General features: G+C 38.1%; 1 protein-coding gene across 1 annotated transcript in view; it reads right to left on the minus strand.

Moving 5' to 3' along the window:
* The window catches only part of LOC110266902 (receptor-like protein 12), a 44,755-nt gene that overhangs the window by 1,084 nt on the left and 19,420 nt on the right, over positions 1 to 24,251 (minus strand). The gene's annotated exons all lie outside the window — the stretch shown is intronic.

A 24,251-nucleotide genomic window follows, 5' to 3' on the forward strand; every position in this document is an offset into this window, starting at 1 on the left:
GAAGAGCGCCGAGGCTCAAAAGCGATCACTGCTGGACATGCCTTCTTAGAATTCGCCACTGCGAAGCTACATGCAAATTTACAAGCATCGGGGAACTTACAAGTGCATTGGTTTGATAGACAAAACAAAGTATTTGAGGTTTATGAGATTCCTAGTGGTGCTGAATATACCGTTGACCTCAGGCGCAGAGTTTGCGGTTGTGGTAACTTCCAGATGACTTGACTTCTATGTCGCCACATTTTTGCGTCTTGTGCCAACCAGTGTCTCGATTGGCGAACTTACGTTCATGATGTCTACATGATGGATGAAATTCGCAGAGTTTACCAACACGAGTTTATACCAGTAAGGGATCCAAGCACATGACCAGCTGACACTGGATCACAATTAATCCCTAATCTTACACTCAGGTGATGAGGTAAAGGTATACTGAAATTAAATTGATATTTGAGTAAAATGGATGCTTGCCAGATGTGTGGTCCACGATGATGCAACTTTGTGGGGGCTAGGGCCATAGCTATAGTCAATGCTCTCATTGTGCCGGGTCAAGTTCAAGTGGTGGAAGTCCTGCTCCATAGTTATGTTGTGGTTGAATAAAAATCAATATATTCATTTAGTAAATATTTATATGATTAATTCAAATGTTAAGTTTGTCTTTGATATAATGTTGTGGTTGTGGTTAGACTATTGTTGTTGCAAAATGTTGACATTAAGTTATTGGTTGCTGTAGTTTTTTGGTTAAAACTTCTTAGAGAATATGTTCTGTTGTAGTAAGGTGATAAAAAAAATGTAACAAAATGTAAGAAAATAAAATCGAACGGTTAACTATGAAAAGTTACATCGCATAATTGGTGCACAAAATCGTGATTGTTCATTCCTTGGTAACGGCGCCAAAAACTTAATACGCACGTTCATAATCTTAGTTCTTTTTCACAACTTCGCACAACTAACCAACAAGTGCACTGGGTCGTCCAAGTAATAAACCTTACGCGAGTAAGGGTCGATCCCACAGAGATTGTCGGCTTGAAGCAAGCTATGGTCATCTTGCAAATCTCAGTCAGGCGGATTCAAATGGTTATGGAGATTTGATAATTAAAATATAATTAATATATAAAATATGATAGAAATACTTATGTAATTCGTTGGTGGGAATTTCAGATAAGCGTATGGAGTTGCTTTTGTTCCTTCTGACCCTCTGCTTTCCTACTGCTTTCATCCAATCATTCATACTCCTTTCCATGGCAAGCTGTACGTTGAGCATCGCCGTCGTCAATGGCTACATCCCGTCCTCTCAGTGAAAATGGTCCAAATGCACTGTCACCGCACGGCTAATCATCTGTCGGTTCTCGATCATGCTGGAATAGGATCCAGTCACACCTTAATCTATGGTGTGTAGAAACTCTACCGTTGAAAATACATAAGAACAAGGTCTAGGCATGGCCGAATGGCCAGCCTCCCCAAATAGCATATGAATTCGAAAATAGGGAAAAATACTGATCCCAGATCAAGGATGATCAAAAGATGTAAAATAAATCACTAAAATTAGTTTTTATACTAAACTAGTAGCTAGGGTTACATAAGATAAGTAAATGATGTAAAAATCCACTTCCGGGCCCACTTGGTGTGTGCTTGGGTTGAGCATTGAGCTTTCATGTATAGAGACTCTTTCTGGAGATAAACGCCAGGTTGTAGCATGTTACTGGCGTTTAACTCTGCTTTGCAACTTGTTTCTGGCGTTTAACGCCAGAATAGGGCTGAAAGCTGGCGTTAAACGCCAGTTTGCGTCATCTAAACTTGGGCAAAGTATGGACTATTATATATTTCTGGAAAGCCCTGGATGTCTACTTTCCAACGCAATTAAGAGCGCACCAATTGAGTTTCTGTAGCTCCAGAAAATGTATTTCGAGTGCAGGGAGGTCAGAATCCAACAGCATCTGCAGTCCTTCTTCAGCCTCTGAATTAGATTTTTGCTCAAGTCCCCCAATTTCAGCCAGAAAATACCTGAAATCACAGAAAAACACACAAACTCATAGTAAAGTCCAGAAATGTGATTTTTATTTAAAAACTAACTAAATCATACTGAAAACTATGTAAAAACAATGCCAAAAAGCGTATAAATTATCCGCTCATCACACACCAAACTTAAATTGTTGCTTGTCCCCAAGCAACTGAAAATCAAATAGGATAAAAAGAAGAGAATATACTATAAATTCTAAAATATCAATAAAACTTAGCTCTAATTAAATGAACGGGACTAGTAGCTTTTTGCCTCTGAACAGTTTTGCCATCTCACTTTATCCCTTGCAGTTCAGAATAATTGGCATCTATAGGAACTCAGAATTCAGATAGTGTTATTGATTCTCCTAGTTCAGTATGTTGATTCTTGAACACAGCTACTTTATGAGTCTTGGCCGTGGCCCTAAGCACTTTATTTTTCAGTATTACCACCGGATACATAAATGCCACAGACACATAACTGTGTGAACCTTTTCAAATTGTGACTCAGCTTTGCTAAAGCCCCCAATTAGAGGTGTCCAGGTGGTGCGGTAATTTACAACCACACTTACTAACCAGCAAGTGCACCGGGTCGTACCAAGTAATACCTTACGTGAGTAAGGGTCGATCCCACGAGGATTGATGGATTAAGCAACAATAGCGTTTGATAGGCTTAGTTAGAAAATTTGAATTTAAATTTGAATTAATTTAAATAATCAAATCTTCAATGGATGGATGGGGACCACTTGAATTGTCCATGCTGCAGCTTCTAATCTGTGTTTTCTGGGCTAGAAACTGGGTCAAAATAGCCCAGAAATCGCCCCCAGCGTTTTTCTGCACGTGGCGCATGTGACGCGTCCGCGTCGTCCATGCGTCCGCGTCGTCCACGCGTTCGCGTCATTTGTGCAGATTTCAGTCCACGCATTCACGTCAGGCACACGATCGCGTCATTGTGATCTCCTCCATTCCGCACGGTCGCGTGAGCCATGCGTCCGCATCGGTATTCGCTGGTCATCTCCTTGGTTTCTTCTCTTTCTCTGCAGAAACTTCATCAAATCCATCCGAATGCTACCTAAAATAAATAAAATTGCACAAAACTCAAAATAGCATCCATAGTGGCTAAAATATAATTAATTCTTAATTAAACTCAACAAATTAGATGCAAATTCACTAGAAAAAGATAGGAAAGATGCTCACGCATCACAACACCAAACTTAAACTGTTGCTTGTCCTCAAGCAACCAAAACTAATATAAGCTTAGGATGTGAATTTACATGAGAATGAGAGTTCGATTAAGCCCATGTCTTCTCTTATAGTGGGGTTTACAACTGCAATCCTGAACAGTTTTGGCATCTCACTTTATCCTTTGAAGTTCAGAATGATTGGCATCCATAGGAACTCATAATTCAGATAGTGTTATTGATTCTCCTAGTTCAGTATGTTGATTCTTGAACACAGCTTCTTTATGAGTCTTGGCCATGACCCTAAGTATTTTGTTTTCCAGTATTACCACCGGATACATAAATGCCACAGACATATAACTGGATGAACCTTTTCAGATTGTGACTCAGCTTTGCTGGAGTCCCCAGTTAGAGGTGCCCAGAGTTCTTAAGCACACTCTTTTTACTTTGGATCACAACTTTAACCGCTCAGTCTCAAGCTTTTCACTTGACACCTTCACGCCACAAGTACATAGTTAGGGACAGCTTGATTTAGCCGCTTAGGCCAGGGTTTTATTCCTTAGGGCCCTCCTATCCATTAATGCTCAAAGCCTTGGATCTTTTTTACCCTTTCCTTTTAGTTTAAAGGGTTATTGGCTTTTTCTGCTAGCTTTTTATTTTATTTTATTTTATTTTATTTTATTTTATTTTATTTTTTTCTTTTTTTTCGCAAGCTTTGTGTTTTTCACTGCTTTTTCTTGCTTCAAGAATCAATTTTATGATTTTTTATATTATCAATAACATTTCTCTTTTTCATCATTCTTTCAAGAGCCAATAATTTTTAACATTCATAAACTTCACTATAAAAAATATGCACTGTTCAAGCATGTATTCAGAGTCAGAAAATACCACCACATTTAAGTAAATAAGACAACTCTAAAAATTAAACCCAAATTCTCATGCACTACATCACTTCTTTTTCTTTTCTTTTTAGGTTCAAGTTCAGTGAGTGGTACATGAAACATCTTTTTAGCATTAAAGTAATTAAAAGAAAACTAAACTAGTCCTAGGATTCTAACTAATAAAGGATCATGCAACAAACAAAGAAAAATAGCAGAAAATCGGAACATAACATAGACAAAGAGGGGAGGAGTAAAAAAATGAAAGGAACTCAACCACCTTAGTTATCCTAGCAATCATTTATTCTTCAGGTTGTGCTCCTCAGTGAAGATGATTCGCCTCCCTTTTGGTGCCATAGGAATAAACAGAAAACCCTTAAGTGAAGTGTCAACACCAAACTTAAAGGTTTGCTTGTCCTCAAGCAAATAAAAACTGAAAATAGAAGAGACAAATGTTAAAATGAAAGAAAAAAATAAAAGGATAAGAGAATAAGAGAGAATTAGGATTGGAAGAGAGAGAGAAGAAAACTGGGCGGCGCAAGCGACGCGTTCGTGTCAATGACGCGATCACGTGCGTCGCGCATTCTTCATAATGACGCGTTAGCGTCAGGCACGCAATCGCGTGGATGGCCATATGTGTAACTGACGCGAACGCATCAATCACGCGTCCGCGTGACCAAATTTGTGCGTTTAGCACACTTCTTGCCCCAAGCTGGCACAACTGTCTGCCCAAAATGCTCTGTTACGTCGAATTTGCAGGTCATGCGATCGCGTCGGTGACGCGACCGCGTGAATGACGAAAATCACAAACGACACGAACGCGTGGGCCACGCGTCCGCGTGGGCTTGTTTGTGCGAAAAACTTCATTCTGGCGCCACTCCCGCGCAACTCTCTATAACTTTTTATTTTTCTTGCACCCCTAGATGACGATGACGCGTACGCGTCAGCGACGCTTTCGCGTCGGGTGTTTTTTTTTTTATATTTTTTTAGCTTTTTTTTTAGTTTGAGGTGTTCGGTTCCTGTGATAAAATAGCTGCATGATCAGAAAATTAGTAAGAACTTAATAAAAATCAACTAAGTAAGAAAACTACTATTACGAAAAACAACTAAGAATGAAAAAGAACGATCATACCACGGTGGGTTGTCTCCCACCAAGCACTTTTAATTAACGTCCTTAAGTTGGACATGTTGTGAATTTTTGCAACTTGTTTTTTTTTTTTTTTTTGTTACAAAATATTACTATATTTTGTAACAAAACACCATCTCGTTACAAAAACTAAGATTTTTTGTAACAAAATAAAACAGGTTGTTACAAAAATATTATCATGTTTTGTAACAACTTGTTTCCTTTGTTACAAAATATTATCCTTTTGTAACAATTTTAAATTTGATACAAATTTTTTGTTACAAATGTTCCATTTTCTTGTAGTGTTGTCATGGTGGCTTGTGCTTGTACTGATCCAGGAATCTCCACCAATGTTTGTAATTCTAATGGCTACCGGGATCCCAAACTAGGCGCATAAAGCCTTTGAGCAAGTTGAAGCAAGTGACAAGGCCCTAAGAGTGTTGATTGTGGGAATGAATTTCAGGGTCCCAAACCTTGCTTTTACACCCGTCTTCTTGTGGATTACCATTGTTCCCACCGGGTGGCAAGCGATCTGAATTCTCACAGAGACATCCAAACAACCTTCTAGACCCATTCAGATTAGCTCTACACCAATTCTTGCACTTCAATTCGGAGCATGCAACCATATTGAACCTTGCTTGACAACTCTTACCACTAACCATCTTCCTCTTACTCTTAATGCCACAAAGAGCTCTAAGTTGACCATCCATCTCCAGTAGCCCATATTCAAGTGGGAAAGTAAGGATTAAGGATAGGAATTTTACCCACTTGAATGTTGTATTGGATGGTGATGGCTTTGGAAGAGGTCTTACAAGCTCTACTCCCTTGTGTTCTACTTTGAATTCTACCACCTCCTTGCAAGCTTCCTCAATTTCAACATCTTCTTCTTGGTAGCTTTCTTTTAATTCAATCTCTTCTTCATTGCTTACCAAGGGTATGGGAGGTTGTGTATCTTCCTCCTTTGTGGGTGCATCTTCCTCCTTTATTTTTGCATCTTCCTCTTCTTCCATGTGTGAGAATGGAAAGTTCTCTAATGCACTGGAGTATAAACTCCTTTGATTGGTTTCCTTACTTTCTTCCATAGGATCTTGCATTGTATCTTTTGGGAAGGAATTTGCTTGTTCCTCTTCCTGGTACTTGATAATCGACTGCATATGCTTCTCTATATTTTTGACACTTGTCTTTATATCATGTAAGTATTCTTTCATGAGAAGCTCAAGATCTGATGGTATTTGAGATGAATAAGAAGGAGGTGATGGTTCTTGATAAGTGTAAAAAGAGGATGGTTCTTGGTATGGATAGGAAGATGGTGGCTCTTGATATGGGTAGAAAGATGATGGTTCATGATACGGATAGAGAGGTGGTGTTCTTGATATGAATATGGAGGTGGTGGCTCTTGATAGTTGGAACATGGAGCACTGAGGTTTCTTTGGTTTTGACCTTGCCAACCAAAATTTGGGTAGTTTCTCTATTCATAAGGATATGAATCACTACTCGGGTGTGAGTAGTAACCCATATAATCTCTCTCCATTATTTTTTCTTAGCACAACACACCAAAAAGAATTAAACGCACCATGTGGTAAACAGGAAAGCGTCAGGACCACTGTCTCATTTCCCTTTAAAGGCTTCTTCTTTGACAACAGCTCCTTCATGAACTTGGCATAGAGGGGCATTTGTTCCAAAACCTCAACAAAAGGAATATTGATTTGTAACTTTCTAAAGACTTCCAAGAACTTTGAAAACTGTTTGTCCTTGGTCTCCTTTTGAAGTCTCTGAGGATATGGCATTTTAGGCTTGTACTCAGGAGCCTTTGGCAATGTAGGATAAGTGTCAAGAGAGTCTGGGAATGGGTTGTCTGCACGCTTTGGAGGGGTGTGCTCCACTTCTCCCTTCTTCTCCTCTGGAGCTTCCTTTTCAACTAGCTCTTCATTGGCCTTGGTCTCAGAGCCAGCTACTTTACCACTTCTCAATTGAATAGCCTTGCAATCTTCTCCTGGGTTCACCACTATATCCTCTTGAAATGTACTTGCAGACCTCTCAAGTATTTGCTTGCTCATTTGGCCCACTAGCACCTCTAAGTTTCTAATAGATGCTCTGGTTTCCTGTATAACTTGTGCTTCCGTACTTGTACCTGTTCATAAGAAGGTTGAGCATAATCATGATTATCATTTTGAACAAAATTACCTGCCATGTCATAGGAGATTTCTTGGGGTGGATTTTGAGTGTTGATAGCTGAGACTTGCATGCCACCCATCTGTTGAGTAAGTAGATTTATCTGCTGAGACATAAGCTTGTTCTGAGCAAGAAGAGCATTAACAGCTTCCACTTCCAACATGCCTCTCTTCTGAGGGGTCTCAGAGTTCACAGGATTCCTGTTAGATGAGTATAAATATTGGTTGCTTGCAACCAATTCAATAAGCTCAATAGTCTCCTCTGGTGTTTTCTTCTTGTGCAGTGAACCGCCTGCAGAAGTGTCTAGGCTCATCTTTGACATCTCACCCAAACCTTCATAAAAGATATCTAGTTGGGTCCATTTGGAGAACATGTCCGGAGGGCTGCCTAGTCAGTAGCTTGTATCTCTCCCAAACTTCATAAAGAGTTTCACTCTCCTTCTGCCTGAAGGTCTGAACCTCCAACCTAAGCTTGGTCAGCTTCTTTGGTGGAAAAAATTTAGTGAGAAACTCCGTAACAACCTTTTCCCAAGTATTCAGGCTCTCCTTTGGTTGGGAATCTAGCCATAGCTTTGCTTTATCCCTCACAGCAAACAGGAAAAGCATGAGTCTGTACACCTCTGGATTCATTCCATTTGTCTTCACAGTATCACATATCTGCAGAAAATCAGATATGAACTGATTTGGATCTTCATGAGGAAGTCCATGATACTGGCAATTTTGTTGCACCAAGATGACAAATTGTGGCTTCAACTCAAAGTTGTTTGCATTTATAGGAGGCACCACAATACTTTTTCCATAAAGATCCGCAGTAGGGGCAGAATAAGAGCCAAGCACTCTCCTCTGTTGATCATCCCCATTCGGATTTACCACATTGGCATTAGCATTATTATTTGCCATAGTGGATTCTGCAGCCTTGCAAAGTCTTGCTTGTTGTAAACGTTGCCTGAAAGTTCTTTCATGTTCAGGATCAAAGTCTAAGAGATGTTCTTTGTCTCTATTCCTGCGCATACAGAAGCAGAAAACAAAAAAAAATGAAACTCTCTACGTCAGAGTACAGAGAAGTCCCTGTGAGGTAACCTGTGTAAAATAAAATAAAAATACTAAATACATAAAAAAATTCAAAAATTTAAAATAAAAATAAACTACGTGAGTAAGGGTCGATCCCACGAGGATTGATGGATTAAGCAACAATAGCGTTTGATAGGCTTAGTTAGACAAACAGAAAAGAGTATTTGAATATTCAATCGTGCAGAAAATAAAATAGTAAAATAAATAAGTTGGGAATAAAATATGGAGAAGGCAGTTAAGGTTTTAAAGTTATCTATTTTCCCGGATTAATTTTTCTTACTAACTATTTTAATCATGTAGGATTTAATTGATGGCAAACTATATGTGACTAGACCCTAATTCCTTAGACCTTCCTAGTCTCTTCTAAAATTCATCAACAGCCAATTCCTTGGTCAATTAATTCCAATTAGAGGGTGATAATCAAATTCCAGTTTATATGCCACAAAAACTCTAATTACCCAAAAATAAAAGGATTATATGTCACGTATCCCATTAAGTCCAAATAATTAAAATTTAGGAGAATATGTTTTCAAGCTGTTGTTCAAGTAAAGAGCTTTTCCAAGTTTTACAGGAACTCAAATAGAAAGAGGGTCATACTTCCGTTCAACCCAAATTTATAAAATAAAGAGCGAAAACAATTCTTAGATTATAAATCCATACATGAATTAAAATAGAAAAAGTAATAAAATTAATCCATAGACAAAGCTCCTAACCTTAACAGTGGAGGTTTAGTTGCTCATAGAAAACAGAGAAAATTAGGATTGTCAATTATGTTCCCCTGATAGGATGAGGTGGAATCTCCCCCGGACCTCCCCAAAGGAAGGAAAGCTTCCTCCTTTTATAACTAATCATAATAAATTTAAAATCTAATATCTAAAACTAAAAATTAAAATAATATCTTTTCCTAGAATTAAAATTTGAATTTAAATTTGAATTAATTTAAATAATCAAATCTTCAATGGATGGATGGGGACCACTTGAATTGTCCATGCTGCAGCTTCTAATCTATGTTTTCTGGGCTGAAAACTGTGTCAAAATAGCCCAGAAATCACCCCCAGCATTTTTCTGCACGTGGCGCATGTGACGCGTCCGCGTCGTCCACGCGTTCGCGTCATTTGTGCATATTCCAGTCCATGCGTTCGCGTCATGCACGCGATCGCATCATTGCGATCTCCTCTATTCCGCGCGGTCGCGTGAGCCATGCGTCCGCGTCGGTATTCGCTGGTCATCTCCTTGGTTTCTTCTCTTTCTCTGCAGAAACTTCATCAAATCCATCCGAATGCTACCTAAAATAAATAAAATTACACAAAACTCAAAATAGCATCCATAGTGGCTAAAATATAATTAATTCTTAATTAAACTCAACAAATTAGATGCAAATTCACTAGGAAAAGATAGGAAAGATGCTCACGCATCACAACACCAAACTTAAACTGTTGCTTGTCCTCAAGCAGCCAAAACTAATATAAGCTTAGGATGTGAATTTGCATGAGAATGAGAGTTCGATTAAGCCCATGTCTTCTCTTATAGTGGGGTTTACAACTGCAATCCTGAACAGTTTTGGCATCTCACTTTATCCTTTGAAGTTCAGAATGATTGGCATCCATAGGAACTCAGAATTCAGATAGTGTTATTGATTCTCCTAGTTCAGTATGTTGATTCTTGAACACAGCTTCTTTATGAGTCTTGGCCATGACCCTAAGCATTTTATTTTCCAGTATTACCACCGGATACATAAATGCTACAGACATATAACTGGGTGAACCTTTTCAGATTGTGACTCAGCTTTGCTGGAGTCCCCAGTTAGAGGTGCCCAGAGTTCTTAAGCACACTCTTTTTACTTTGGATCACGACTTTAACCGCTCAATCTCAAGCTTTTCACTTGACACCTTCACGCCACAAGTACATGGTTAGGGATAGCTTGATTTAGCCGCTTAGGCCAGGGTTTATTCCTTAGGGCCCTCCTATCCATTAATGCTCAAAGCCTTGGATCCTTTTTACCCTTTTCTTTTAGTTTAAAGGGTTATTGGCTTTTTCTGCTTGCTTTTTATTTTATTTTATTTTATTTATTTCTTTTTTTTTTCGCAAGCTTTGTGTTTTTCACTGCTTTTTCTTGCTTCAAGAATCAATTTTATGATTTTTCAGATTATCAATAATATTTCTCTTTTTCATCATTCTTTCAAGAGCCAATAATTTTTAACATTCATAAACTTCACTATCAAAAATATGCACTGTTCAAGCATGCATTCAGAGTCACAGAAAATACCACCACATTTAAATAAATAAGACTACTCTAAAAATTAAACTCAAATTCTCATGCACTACATCACTTCTTTTTCTTTTCTTTTTAGGTTCAAGTTCAGTGAGTGGTACATGAAACATCTTTTCAGCATTAAAGTAATTAAAAGAAAACTAAACTAGTCCTAGGATTCTAACTAATAAAGGATCATGCAACAAACAAAGAAAAATAGCAGAAAACCAGAACATAACATAGACAAAGAAGGGAGGAGTAAAAAATGAAAGGAACTCAACCACCTTAGTTATCCTAGCAATCGTTTATTCTTCAGGTTGTGCTTCTCAGTGAAGATGATTCGCCTCCCTTTTGGTGCCATAGGAATAAACAAAAAACCCTTAAGCGAAGTGTCAATACCAAACTTAAAGGTTTGCTTGTCCTCAAGCAAATAAAAACTGAAAATAGAAGAGACAAATGTTAAAATGAAAGAAAAAAATAAAAGGATAAGAGAATAAGAGAGAATTAAGATTGGGAGAGAGAGAGAGAAGAAAACTGGGCGGCGCAAGCGACGCGTTCTCGTTAATGACGTGATCACGTGCGTCGCGCATTCTTCATAATGACGCGTTAGTGTCAGGCACGCGATCGCGTGGATGGCCATATGTGTAACTGACGCGAACGCGTCAATCACGCGTCTGTGTGACCAAATTTGTGCGTTTAGCACACTTCTTGCCCCAAGCTGGCACAACTCTCTGTCCAAAACGCTCTGTTACGTCGAATTTGCAGGTCACGCGATCGCGTCGGTGACACGACCGCGTGAATGACGAAAATCACAAACGACGCGAACGCGTGGACCACGCGTCCGCGTGGGCTTGTTTGTGCGAAAAACTTCATTCTGGCGCCACTCCCGCGCAACTCTCTGTAACTTTTTATTTTTCTTGCACCCCTAGATGACGATGACGCGTACGCATCAGCGACGCTTTTGCGTCGGGTGTTTTTTTTATATTTTTTTTAGCTTTTTTTTTTAGTTTGAGGTGTTCGGTTCCTGTGATAAAATAGCTGCATGATCAGAAAAAAATAAATAGATAAGGAGATTAAGGAACGGGTCCACCTTAGTGAGGGTGGCGTCTTCCTCCTCTTGAAGAACCAATGGTTCTCTTGAGCTCCTCTATGTCTCTTCCTTGCCTTTGTTGCTCCTCCCTCATAGCTCTTTGATCTTCTCTAATTTCATGGAGGAGGATGGAATGCTCTTGGTGCTCCACCCTTAATTGTCCCATGTTGGAGCTTAATTCTTCTAAGGAGGTGTTTATTTGCTCCCAATAGTTTTATGGAGGGAAGTGCATCCCTTGAGGCATTAGTGGTTATGAAAAAACAAAAAAAGCAACACTTTTTCCACACCAAACTTAAAATGTTTGCTCGTCCTCGAGCAAAAGAAGGAGGAAAGGAGGAGAAGAAGAAGAATGGAGGAGATGGAGGTGTGTGGTGGGTTCGGCCAAGGGTGGGGGAAGTGTGTATGAAAAGGTGTGAAGAGGAGAGAAGAAGACGTGTGGCAGGTGGGGATCCTGTGGGTCCACAGATCCTGAGGGGTCAAGGATTTAGCATCCCTGCTCCATGTAGGCGTGCAAAACGCCCTTAGAATGCATGTCTGGCGTTAAACGCCAGCTTGCTGCTTGTTTCTGGTATTTAACGCCAGCTTTTCTCCCATTCTTGGTGTTAAACGCCAATTCCATGCTCTGTTCTGGCGTTAAACGCCAGTCTGGTGCTTGTTTCTGGCGTTTAACGCCAGCTTGATGCTTCTTTCTGGCGTTAAACGCCAGTTTGATGCTTCTTACTGGCGTTTAAACGCCAGTAAGCTCTTCCTCCAGAGTGAGCTATTTTTAATGCTATTTTTCATTCTGTTTTTGATTTTTCAGAAGTTTTTGTGACTTCACAGTTGTATCGAAGTTGTGACAATTATGAATTAAGATCAAAGCACCAAGCTTTGGAGCCATTACCAGGGATTGTTCGAGCCTGGACATCACAATTTCGTGCACCAATCATCAACCTAAAGAAAACATAAAATAGCAATGAAAAATAAATAGATATAATTAAATAACATTGGGTTACCTCCCAACAAGCACTTCTTTAATGTCAATAGCTTGACAGTAAGCTCTCATGGAGCCTCACAGAAAATCAGAGCAATGTTGGGGCCTCTTAACACCAAACTTAGAGTTTGACTATGGGGGTTTTTTTTGACTCTGTATTGAGAGAAGCTTCTCATGCTTCCTCTCCATGGTTACAGAAGGAGAACCTTGAGTCTTAAATACAAGGTAGCCCTCATTCAACTGAAGGACCAACTCTCCTCTGTCAACATCAATCACAGCTTTAACTGTGGCTAGGAAGGGTCTGCCAAGGATGATGGATTTATCCTCATCCTTCCCAGTGTCTAGGATTATGAAATCAGCAGGGATGTAAAGGCCTTCAACCTTTACTAACATGTCCTCTACTAGTCCATAAGCCTATTTCATTGATTTGACTACCATCTCTAATGAGATTCTTGCAGCTTATACCTCAAAGATTCCCAGTTTCTCCATTACAGAGAGGGGCATGAGGTTTATCCCTGACCCAAGGTCACATAGAGCCTTCTCAAAGGTCATGGTGCCTATGGTACAAGGTATGAAGAACTTTCTGGGATCCGGTTTCTTCTGAAGTAATGTCTGCCTCATTAATGCATTCAGTTCATTGGTGAGCAAGGGGGTTCATCCTCCCAAGTCTCATTACCAAATAACTTGGCATTCAGCTTCACGATTGCTCCTAGATATTTAGCAACCTGCTCTTCAATGATGTCTTCATCCTCTTCAGAGGAAGAATATTCATCAGAGCTCATGAATGGCAGAAGGAGGTTCAATGGAATCTCTAGGGTCTCTGTATGAGCCTCAGATTCCTTTGGTTCCTCAAAAGAGAACTCCTTTCTGTCCAGAGGACGTCCCATGAGGTCTTTCTCACTGGGATTCACGTCCTCCTCCTTCTCTGGGCATTCGGCCACCCCAAGTAAGGTTATGGCCTTGCACTCTCTCTTGGGATTTTCTTCTGTATTGCTTGGGAGAGTACTGGGAGGAGTTTCAGTAATCTTCTTACTCAGCTAACCCACCTGTGCCTCCAAATTTCTAATGGAGGACCTTGTTTCATTCATGAAACTTAGTGTGGTCTTGGATAGATCAGAGACTATGGTTGCCAGGCCAGAATGGCTCTGTTCAGAATTCTCTATCTGTTGCTGAGAAGATGATGGAAAAAGCTTGCTATTGCTAAACCTATTTCTTTCACCATTATTATTGAAGCCTTGTTGAGGCTTCTGTTGGTCCTTCCATGAGAGATTAGGATAATTTCTCCATGAAGGATTATAGGTGTTTCCATAGGGTTCTCCCATGTAATTCACCTCTGCTATTGCAGGGTTCTCAGGATCATAAGCTTCTTCTTTAGAAGATGCCTCTTTAGTACTGTTGGATGCAGCTTGCAATCTATTCAGACTCTTAGAAATCATATTGACTTGTTGAGTCAATATTTTGTTCTGAGCCAATATGGCATTCAGAGTATCAATTTCAAGAACTCCCTTCTTCTGAGGCGTCCCATTGTTCATAGGATTCCTCTCAAAGGTGTACATGAACTGGTTATTTGCAACCATTTCAATGAGTTCCTGAGCTTCTGCAGAGGTTTTCACGTGAAGAGATCCTCCTGCAGAATGGTCCAATGACATTTTTGACAACTCAGATAGACCATCATAGAATATACTTATGATGCTCCATTCTGGATGCATGTCAGTAAGACACCTTTTGATCAGTTGCTTATATCTTTCTCAAGCTTCATAGAGGGATTCTCCTTCCTTCTGTCTGAAGGTTTGGATTTCCACTCTAAGCTTGCTCATCTTTTGAGGTGGAAATAATTTGGCCAGGAAAGCACTGACCAGCTTATCCCAAGAGTTCAGGCTATCCTTAGGTTGTGAATCCAACCATGTTCTAGCTCTGTCTCTTACAGCAAAAGGGAAAAGCATAAGCCTGTAGACCACGGGATCAACTCCATTGGTCTTGACAGTGTCACAGATTTGCAAGAATTCAACTAAAAACTGATGAGGATCTTCCATTGGAAGTCCATGAAACTCGCAGTTCTGTTGCATTTGAGAAACTAATTGAGGCTTAAGCTCAAAGTTGTTTGCTCCAATTGCAGAAAGTGAGATGCTTCTTCCATAGAAGTTAGAAGAGGGTGCAATAAAGTCACCAAGCATATTCCTTGCATCTCCACCATTGTTATTATGTTCGGCCATGTCTCCTCCTTTTTCAAAAATTTCTGTCAAGTCCTTTCCAGAGAGTTGTGCCTTAGCTTTCCTTAGCTTTCTCTTCAGAGTCCTTTCAGGTTCAGGGTCAGCTTCAACAAAAATGTTCTTATCCTTGCTCCTGCTCATATGAAAAAGAAGAGAACAGAAAAGAATAGGAATCCTCTATGTCACAGTATAGAGATTACCTTTTGTGAGTAGAAGAAGAGAAGAATAGAAGAAGGGGAAGTGGAAAATTCGAACACAGAGAAGAAGATGGGGTTCGGATTGTTAGTAAATAAATAAATAAATAGAAGGAGATGAGAGAGAGAGGAATTCGAAAATTAAATAAAATAAAAGGAAAATATTTTTATTTTTATTCTAAAATGTAGTTAGAATTTGAAAATCAAAAAGAGAAACAAAATAAATTTTGAAAATCAAATAAACTACTTAATTAAAAAGATTTTTAAAAAAATGGTTAGTGATTTTCGAAAATTGGAGAGAGAGAAGTAGTTAGGTGGTTTTGAAAAAGATAAGAATTTTAAAATTAAACAAAAATTCAAGTGGTTAATTGAAAAAGATTTGAAAATCAAATTTTGAAAAGATAAGAAGTTAGAAAAAAGATTTTGAAATTAAGTTTTGAAAAAGGATATGATTGAAAGATATGATTGAAAATTTAATTTGAAAAAGATTTGAAAAGGAAATTAAAAAGATTTGATTTTGAAAATTAAAGTTGATTGCTTGACTAACAAGAAACAAAAAGATATGATTTTAAAATTTAAATATTGAACCTTTCTTAATAGGCAAGTAACAATCCTTAAAATTTTTGAATCAATCACATTAATTGTTAGTAAAGATTTTGAAATTATGACATGAAATTAAGAAAAAGATTTTGAATATTATTTTAAAATTTTCGAAAATCATAAAAGAAAAATGAAAAAGATTTGATTTTTGAAAAAAGATTTGAAAAAGATAGAATTTTTAAATTGAAAATTTGATTTGACTCATAAGAAACAACTAAATTTTGAAAATTTTTTGAAAAAGTCAACTCAAATTTTTGAAAATTTATGAGAAGAATAAAGGAAAGATATTTTTTTATTTTTGAATTTTTAATGAAGAAAGAGAAAAACACAAAAAAGACACAAGACATAAAAATTATGAATCAAAACAAGAAAAATATGCAAGAACACTTTGAATGTCAAGATGAACACCAAGAACTTATTTTTGAAAATTTTTAAGAAAAGACACACATGCAAGACACCAAACTTAGAAATTTTTAATGTTAAGACACTAACAAATTGAAAATGCATATGAAAAACAAGAAAAGACATAAAACATAAAATTGCAAAGATCAAACAAAGAAGATCATCAAGAACAACTTGAACATCATGAAGAACACATGCATGAGTTTTCAAAATTTTAAAGAAAAATTAAAAGCATGCACTTGACACCAAAATTAAAACTTGACATTAGACTCAAACAAGAAACACAAAATATTTTTAGTTTTTTTTATTTTGTAAATTTTTTTGGATTTTTCGAAAATTAATTGGAAAAGAAAAATAAGGATTTCAAAATTTTTAATAGGAATTCCAGGAATCTTGCAATGTTAGTCTAAAAGTCAGGTCCAGGAATTAGACATGGCTTACTAGCCAGCCAAGCTTTCAGTGAAAGCTCCGGTCCAAAATACTAGACATGGCCAATGGCTAGCCAAGCTTTAGCAGAACATTACATACAACAGCTACTTTGCTGAGAAAGACAAAGAAGCTCTTCTCATGATAAGTGGAAGTCTCGGTCCAAAAAAAATTAGACATGGCTTAACAGCCAGCAAGGCTTCAACAGATCATGATGAAACTCTAGAATTCATTCTTAAAAATTCTGAAGAACATAGAATAAATTTTTAAAAAAAATTTTGAAATTTTTTTTTGAAAATAAGAAGAATAAAAGCAAAAAGTTTAAAATTTAAAATAAAATTACCTAATCTGAGCAACAAGAAGAACCGTTAGTTGTCCAAACTCGAACAATCCCCGGCAACGGCGCCAAAAACTTGGTGCACGAAATCATGATTGTTCATTCCTTGGTAACGGCACCAAAAACTTAATACGCACGTTCATAATCTTAGTTCTTTTTCACAACTTCGCACAACTAACCAGCAAGTGCACTGGGTCGTCCAAGTAATAAACCTTACGTGAGTAAGGGTCGATCCCACGGAGATTGTCAGCTTGAAGCAAGCTATGGTCATCTTGCAAATCTCAGTCAGGCGGATTCATATGGTTATGGAGATTTGATAATTAAAATATAATTAATATACAAAATAGGATAGAAATACTTATGTAATTCGTTGGTGAGAATTTCAGATAAGCGTATGGAGTTGCTTTTGTTCCTTCTGACCCTCTGCTTTTCTACTACTTTCATCCAATCATTCATACTCCTTTCCATGGCAAGCTGTATGTTGGGAATCACCGTTGTCAATGGCTACATCCCGTCCTCTCAGTGAAAATGGTCCAAATGCACTGTCACCGCACGGCTAATCATCTGTCGGTTCTCGATCATGCTGGAATAGGATCCAGTGATCCTTTTGCGTCTGTCACTACGCCCAGCACTCGCGAGTTTGAAGCTCGTCACAGCCATTCCTTTCCTCTGGATCTCAAGAATGGCCGCCAATAATTCTAGCCTATACCACGAAGACTCTGATCATAAATCAGGAGACTAAGATATATGCATTCAAGCTTGCTTTCATGAAAAACGGAAGTGTTTGTCAGGCACGCGTTCATAAGTGAGAATGGTGATGAGCATCACATAATCATCACATTCATCATGTTCTTGTGTGCGAATGAATATCTTAGAGAAGAAATAGGCTTGAGTTGAATAGAAAAATAATAGTACTTTGCATTAATTCATGAGGAACAGCAGAGCTCCACACCTTAATCTATAGTGTGTAGAAACTCTACCGTTGAAAATACATAAGAACAAGGTCTAGGCATGGCCGAATGGCTAGCCTCCCCAAATAGCATATGAATTCAAAAATAGGGAAAAAGACTGATCCCAGATCAAGGATGATCAAAAGATGTAAAATAAATCACTAAAAGTAGTTTTTATACTAAACTAGTAGCTAGGGTTACATAAGATAAGTAAATGATGTAGAAATCCACTTCCGGGCCCACTTGGTGTGTGCTTGGACTGAGCATTGAGCTTTCATGTGTAGAGACTCTTTTTGGAGTTAAACGCCAGGTTGTAGCCTGTTTCTGGCGTTTAACTCTGCTTTGCAACTTGTTTCTGGCGTTTAACGCCAGAATAGGGCAAAAAGCTGTCGTTAAACGCCAGTTTGCGTCATCTAAACTTGGGAAAAGTATAAACTATTATATACTTCTGGAAAGCCCTGGATGTCTACTTTCCAACACAATTGAGAGAGCGCCAATTGAGTTTCTATAGCTCCAGAAAATCTATTTTGAGTGCAGGGAGGTCAGAATCCAACAGCCCTGCAGTCCTTCTTCAGCCTCTGAATCAGATTTTTGCTCAAGTCGCTCAATTTCAGCCAGAAAATACTTGAAATCACAGAAAAACACACAAACTCATAGTAAAGTCCAGAAATGTGATTTTTATTTAAAAACTAATAAAATTATGTTAAAAACTAACTAAATCATACTTAAAACTATGTAAAAATAATGCCAAAAAGCGTATAAATTATCCGCTCATCAATAATACACATGATAGTTAGTACCAAAAGAGTTCAAAACAAAAAAAATACACATCAGAACATACACATCAGAGTTCCTACCTACGAGTACGCTATATTAAAGCATTACGTAGAGTTCATTTTTTCTTCTTTTTCCCTAGCCAACTTGGTCCGCTGATAACAAACTTCTTTCCCTTCTTAAGCATTTTCATGAAAGGAAATGGGTTGAGTTTATCCATTGATGCTATAAGAGTCCGAAGAAAATATGCCCTCTCATGCTTATTATCGCATTGACGGTTGCCGCCTGCACTACCAACCATTCATACAGAAAGCTAACCTGCAATAAATATCTTTCTGATGAATATAACAACAATGTTGTCATCTATCCAAAGGTATATCCAAATACAAACCTGAACACACAGTCACATTTTAGTATACATTCCTTTCAGCTCAAAAACTGGAAAAAGATTTTACTAGCTTCACATAATTGTGCAAAAAATACTTGAAAACAATAGAATGAAATAGGTATCTACTTGAATAAAATACAAGGCACCATTTATTAAAATATAAATTATCTTGAGCTTATTGGTAGGTAAGCTCCTTGCATGTTTAATCATTGAAACAAACTCGGATTCTCTTTTCTTTTTTCTCTTTTTTTTCTTTTTGTTTAAGCATAACGTAATTGTTAATTAAACTATAACCAGAATATATGATCTACAACCAGGAAAAAAACAAAAAAAGCAAACAAAGTTTTTGAAATCCGTTTAACTAATAGTTTGACTAGAAGGGCTTGCTTCCACCAATCGCCTCATACTCAGATCAAATCCGTCTAACTAATAGTTAAGCATGAATGAATTAGCACTTTAGGAATATATGCATAAAATAACAAACAAAGTTGTAGTTTTAAAATTTGATCACTATTCAATACAAATTGATAAGGGAAAAGATAATATGAATTTTGAATTTTTCGAATATTGTATTCAGAATGAAAAGAGCTCAACTGAAGAAGTAAAGCTGTAAGAACCGGAGTTTTTACGTAAAATCGCTTTAATAAATAATAACTTTAACTGCCCAGAATATGTTCAAAAATATAGAAGTATTCTTTTTAAAATATAAAGATGAAATTTGAATTCCATGAATTTTTCTGAGTGGAAAAATATATCTTTTACAAAAAAATTTTGTAAAAATGTGTACCGACACTTAAGCCGACAGTACCGGCTCTAGTCTGTCCAGTACCACGTATTTTGGAAAATGAGATTTTGAAAATTGAATTTATTGATTTGAAAAGACAAAAATAATTTAGAATGTAAAACCGGGCACTAATCTTAAAGGTTTTGGCCCAAAATTGGACCAAACAGACATAAAACGCTAACGGATTGGATCGGATCTAAGTTGAGCCCAAGGCCCAACATATATAAACCCATTAATGAGCCAAATCAGATCATTCCACCCCCAAAATAAGAGAAAGGGGCGCTGCTACTGGGTGAGAGAAGGGAGGAACAAGATTACTATTCACACTCTCACTCTTTCGCTTGTAACTTGAGCTACGGAGCTCCGATTGACGAGCCGTTTGTGGCCACGCGTCGCTCTCGCTGAACTTGTTATTTCTAGCTAGGATTTGTTGGTAATAAATTGAAACTCATGCTCAAGTTTTCTGCCCTAGTCCAAAACTCGAAAATGGCTTTGGATTTTTGAGTTTCTTTGTGTTTTTGGTTGTTTAGGGGTGATCTAGCATTGGAGTATTGTTAGATTTTGCCCCTAATACCATTGGATAAGGTAAGGTCACACTAAACCCTTATGTTTAGTTATTTTTGTGAACCCTAGGTTAGATGTTGGTATGTTGTACGATGTTAGATTGAGTTTTGGTATTTGTTGGAGTTGGTTTGAGGCTTTTGGATCGAGTTTGGTGGCTTCGTTTTGGTGTCTGGTGCATTTTGGGAATCGGCCAAGGTATAGTTTTGGTATTCTTTATGTAATATGTAATGTTTCGTGACACTTAGGATAGTGGCCTTTAAGATAGGATTGAATGAAGTAGTTGTATGATTTATTGTATGTGATTACATGTTTGATGATGATAATGATGATATGGAGTTTTTGGGATGTGTGGTATATGAATTATGATGAAGGTTGAGTGAGTTGTATGTGGGGGAGTATGATTGTGAGGATAACTTGATGGGTATTGGTGCTGATTTTGATTGATGATGACTATGAGTATTGTTAATGATAAGTGTTGAAAGAGTTGATAAGTTAGGATATTAAAGGTTGGATGTTGTATAGTTGAATAATGATGGAGTTTAGGAGCTTTGATGTGATTTAGGTTGAATTTAGATGTTGATGAATAATGATTTTGATGATGTGGAATAGTGTAATTGGGATGTTATTAATAGTTGAGTTTAAGGAATGAATGGTATGGACTTTTGTGTTGTTTTGGTATTGTTTGGGTTGTGAGTAGTTTGGTTTTGAATTGAGAGATTTGGTGAAATTGAGTTTTTAAGGTTTTTGGTAAAAATGGATTTTGGGCCAACTTTGGCGGATCATATCTTGAGCTACAATTTTTGAAATTGGTTAAATTTTGTATCAAAGTAAAGATAATTCAAAGAGATTTAAAACTGTATAGACTTTGTGGAAATCAAAATTTTGTAGAAAAATATATGATCATTGGAAGTTGGTGTTGAAAATCTAAAATTCTGTGATGTTGCAAAAATTGAGTTTTGGTTTGTGTGGGCATGCACACTGTTGTGTGCACACACACACAGGGATATGCCTACTGTTGAGAGCGTTTGCACACTCTGGTGCGCACACACACCCTGCAAAATTTACAAGTGCATACGCACAACATCATGCGTATGCACACGCTGGGAAGTGCCTTCTATTGAGGGCATTCGCACGTATCCATGCATGCACAAAAAATGAGAAATTTTACTTTTGTGCATACTGGTGCGCAGAAATCGTGAACGTTCCTTCCTTGGTAACGGCGCTAAAAACTAATTACGCATGTTCATAATCTTAGTTCTTTGTCACAACTTCGCACAACTAACCAGCAAGTGCACTGGGTCGTCCAAGTAATAAACCTTACGTGAGTAAGGGTCGAATCCCATGGAGATTGTCGGCTTGAAGCAAGCTATGGTCACCTTGTAAATCTCAGTCAGGCGGATTCAAATGGTTGTAGAGTCTTAATAATTAAAAGATAAATAAAACATAAAATAGGATAGAGATACTTATGTAATTCATTGGTGAGAATTTCAGATAAGCGTATAGAGATGCTTTCGTTCCTCTGAACCTCTGCTTTCCTGCTGTCTTCATCCAATCATTCATACTCCTTTCCATGGCAAGCTGTATGTTGGGCATCACCGTTGTCAATGGCTACTTCCCGTCCTCTCAGTGAAAATGGTCCAAGATGCTCTGTCACAGCACGGCTATTCATCCGTCGGTTCCCGATCATACTGGAATAGGATCCATTGATCCTTTTGCGTCTGTCACTACGCCCAGCACTCGCGAGTTTGAAGCTCGTCACAGCCATCCCTTCCCAGATCCTACTCGGAATACCACAGACAAGGTTTAGACTTTTTGGATCTCAGGAGTGGCCATCCATGGGTTCTAACTTATACCACGAAGATTCTAATATCTCGGACTCGGTCCCCCTGTGATGGGAAAATTTGTGGAAAAACGAATTTCCAAAACACCCAAAACTAACCGGCAAGTATACCGGGTCGCATCAAGTAATAAAACTCACGGGAGTGAGGTCGATCCCACAGGGATTGATGGATCAAGCAACTTTAGTGGGTGATTAGTTTAGTGAAGCTAACATTGAGGTGAAATTGGGTGAAATATAGCCAACAGAAAGTAAACAGCAAGGAAAATTAAAGTGCATAAAGTAAAGTGACTGAAACTTAAAGAACAAGGAATGTAAATTGGCAAAATCTTAAATGACAAGAGAAGTAAATTGCATCAATTGTAAAAGGGGGCTGGGTGCAGGAAAATTAAATGAAAGCAGTAAATTAGAACTCAGATCAATTGCAGAAAATTTAACTTGCAGGAAAAATAAATTGGAAGCAATGCAACAGAAAGTAAAAATTGCAGAGAAGGAAATTGTAGCAGAAAGGTAAATCAGCAAGAAAGCTCAATTCAATTATGAAATAAAAAAACAAGTAAAGATCTCAGGGGATCAGGGGCTCAATGAGACTAGAAAACAAGTCTAGATCTCAAGTCCTTCCTTGATCCAATAAAGAACAATTTGCAAAAGAAATGAAGATGAAAGCAGTAAACAGAGTGTTGATTTAAATCCTTAATTCACTGAAATTTTATAGAAGAAGAACAAGAGAAATCTCAAAGTGAGAATGAAACAGAATTCCTTCAATTCTCAACCCAAGATTCAAAACAAAGAGAAAAACTAAAGAGAGAATTCTCTATTCCTAATGCTCCCTAATGGAGCCAGCCTCCTTACTCTCTAATGGAGCTCGCTTTTTTAGTGAAATTAAACTAATGCCTTTATATAGGCTTTTACAAAATAAAAGTGAAAAATGAAAACAATATTTACAAAAATAAAATTCCTAATCTAACTTCTCTGTGTGCCTATAAGTGATGTCAATTGGGCTTTGCTACTTTGGAGTGGAATTGGGTTGAAGATGGATTTGGATGGCCTTGGTCTTGAGGAGAAATCTGCGTGCAAGTTGGATTGTTGAGCAATTCACGTTTGAGTCAACGTTTGAGGCAAACGTTGGCTCAAACGTCTTCGTGAAACCCACAATGCAGATCGGCCCCTTGCTGTCATCCACATTTGAGCCAACGTTTGAGGTCAAACGTGAGCTCAAACGTGACCTTTCCCAAGCATCTCTTCTAGCCAACGTTTGGCCTAACGTTTGAGGCAAACATTGGCGCAAACGTGGCTCATCATCAATCAGGGGTGCTCTTTGTCCTCTTGTCAACGTTGCTAATTTTATGCCCACTATAGACTATTATATATGGTTGGAAAGCTCTGAATGTCAGCTTTCTAACCCAATTGTAATCACCTCAATTGGACATCTACAACTCAAGTTATGCTCCTTTGAAGGGGACAAGGTCGCTGGTGTTGCTGTCACTCACGTTTGACCCCACGTTTGAGGTCAAACGTGAACGCAAATGTTGGAAACATTGCCAGATTCGGAAGCTCAAACGTGCTATCCACCCCATACTATTATTCATTGTTGGAAATCCCTGAATGTCTACTTTCCAATGCAATTGGAAGCGCATCATTTGGAGCTCCACAGCTCGAGTTATACTCCGTCGAAGGTGTAGAGGTCAGTTGGTCTCACTGCAGGTTGCCACCATGTTCGTTTATGCACATTTCGGGGCAGTTTTCTCCCTCAATTTTAGTGTCCACCATGCAATGCCATATATGCTTGGAAAGCTCTTGATTCCTACTTTCCATTGCTTTTTGAATCACCTCATTTGGAGCTCTGTAGCTCAAGTTATTCTTGTTGGAAGTATACCCCTTCAGGCTGTGGGGAGCAACATTTCCCAAGGTATTCCTTAGCCAACGTTTGACCTCACGTTTGAGGCAAACGTTGGCGCAAACGTGGCTCATCATCAATCAGGGGTGCTCTTTGTCCTCTTGTCAACGTTGCCAATTTTATGCCCACTATAGACTATTATATATGGTTGGAAA

Source organism: Arachis ipaensis, chromosome B09 (assembly GCF_000816755.2).
Source record: "Arachis ipaensis cultivar K30076 chromosome B09, Araip1.1, whole genome shotgun sequence".
NCBI lineage: Eukaryota > Viridiplantae > Streptophyta > Magnoliopsida > Fabales > Fabaceae > Arachis > Arachis ipaensis.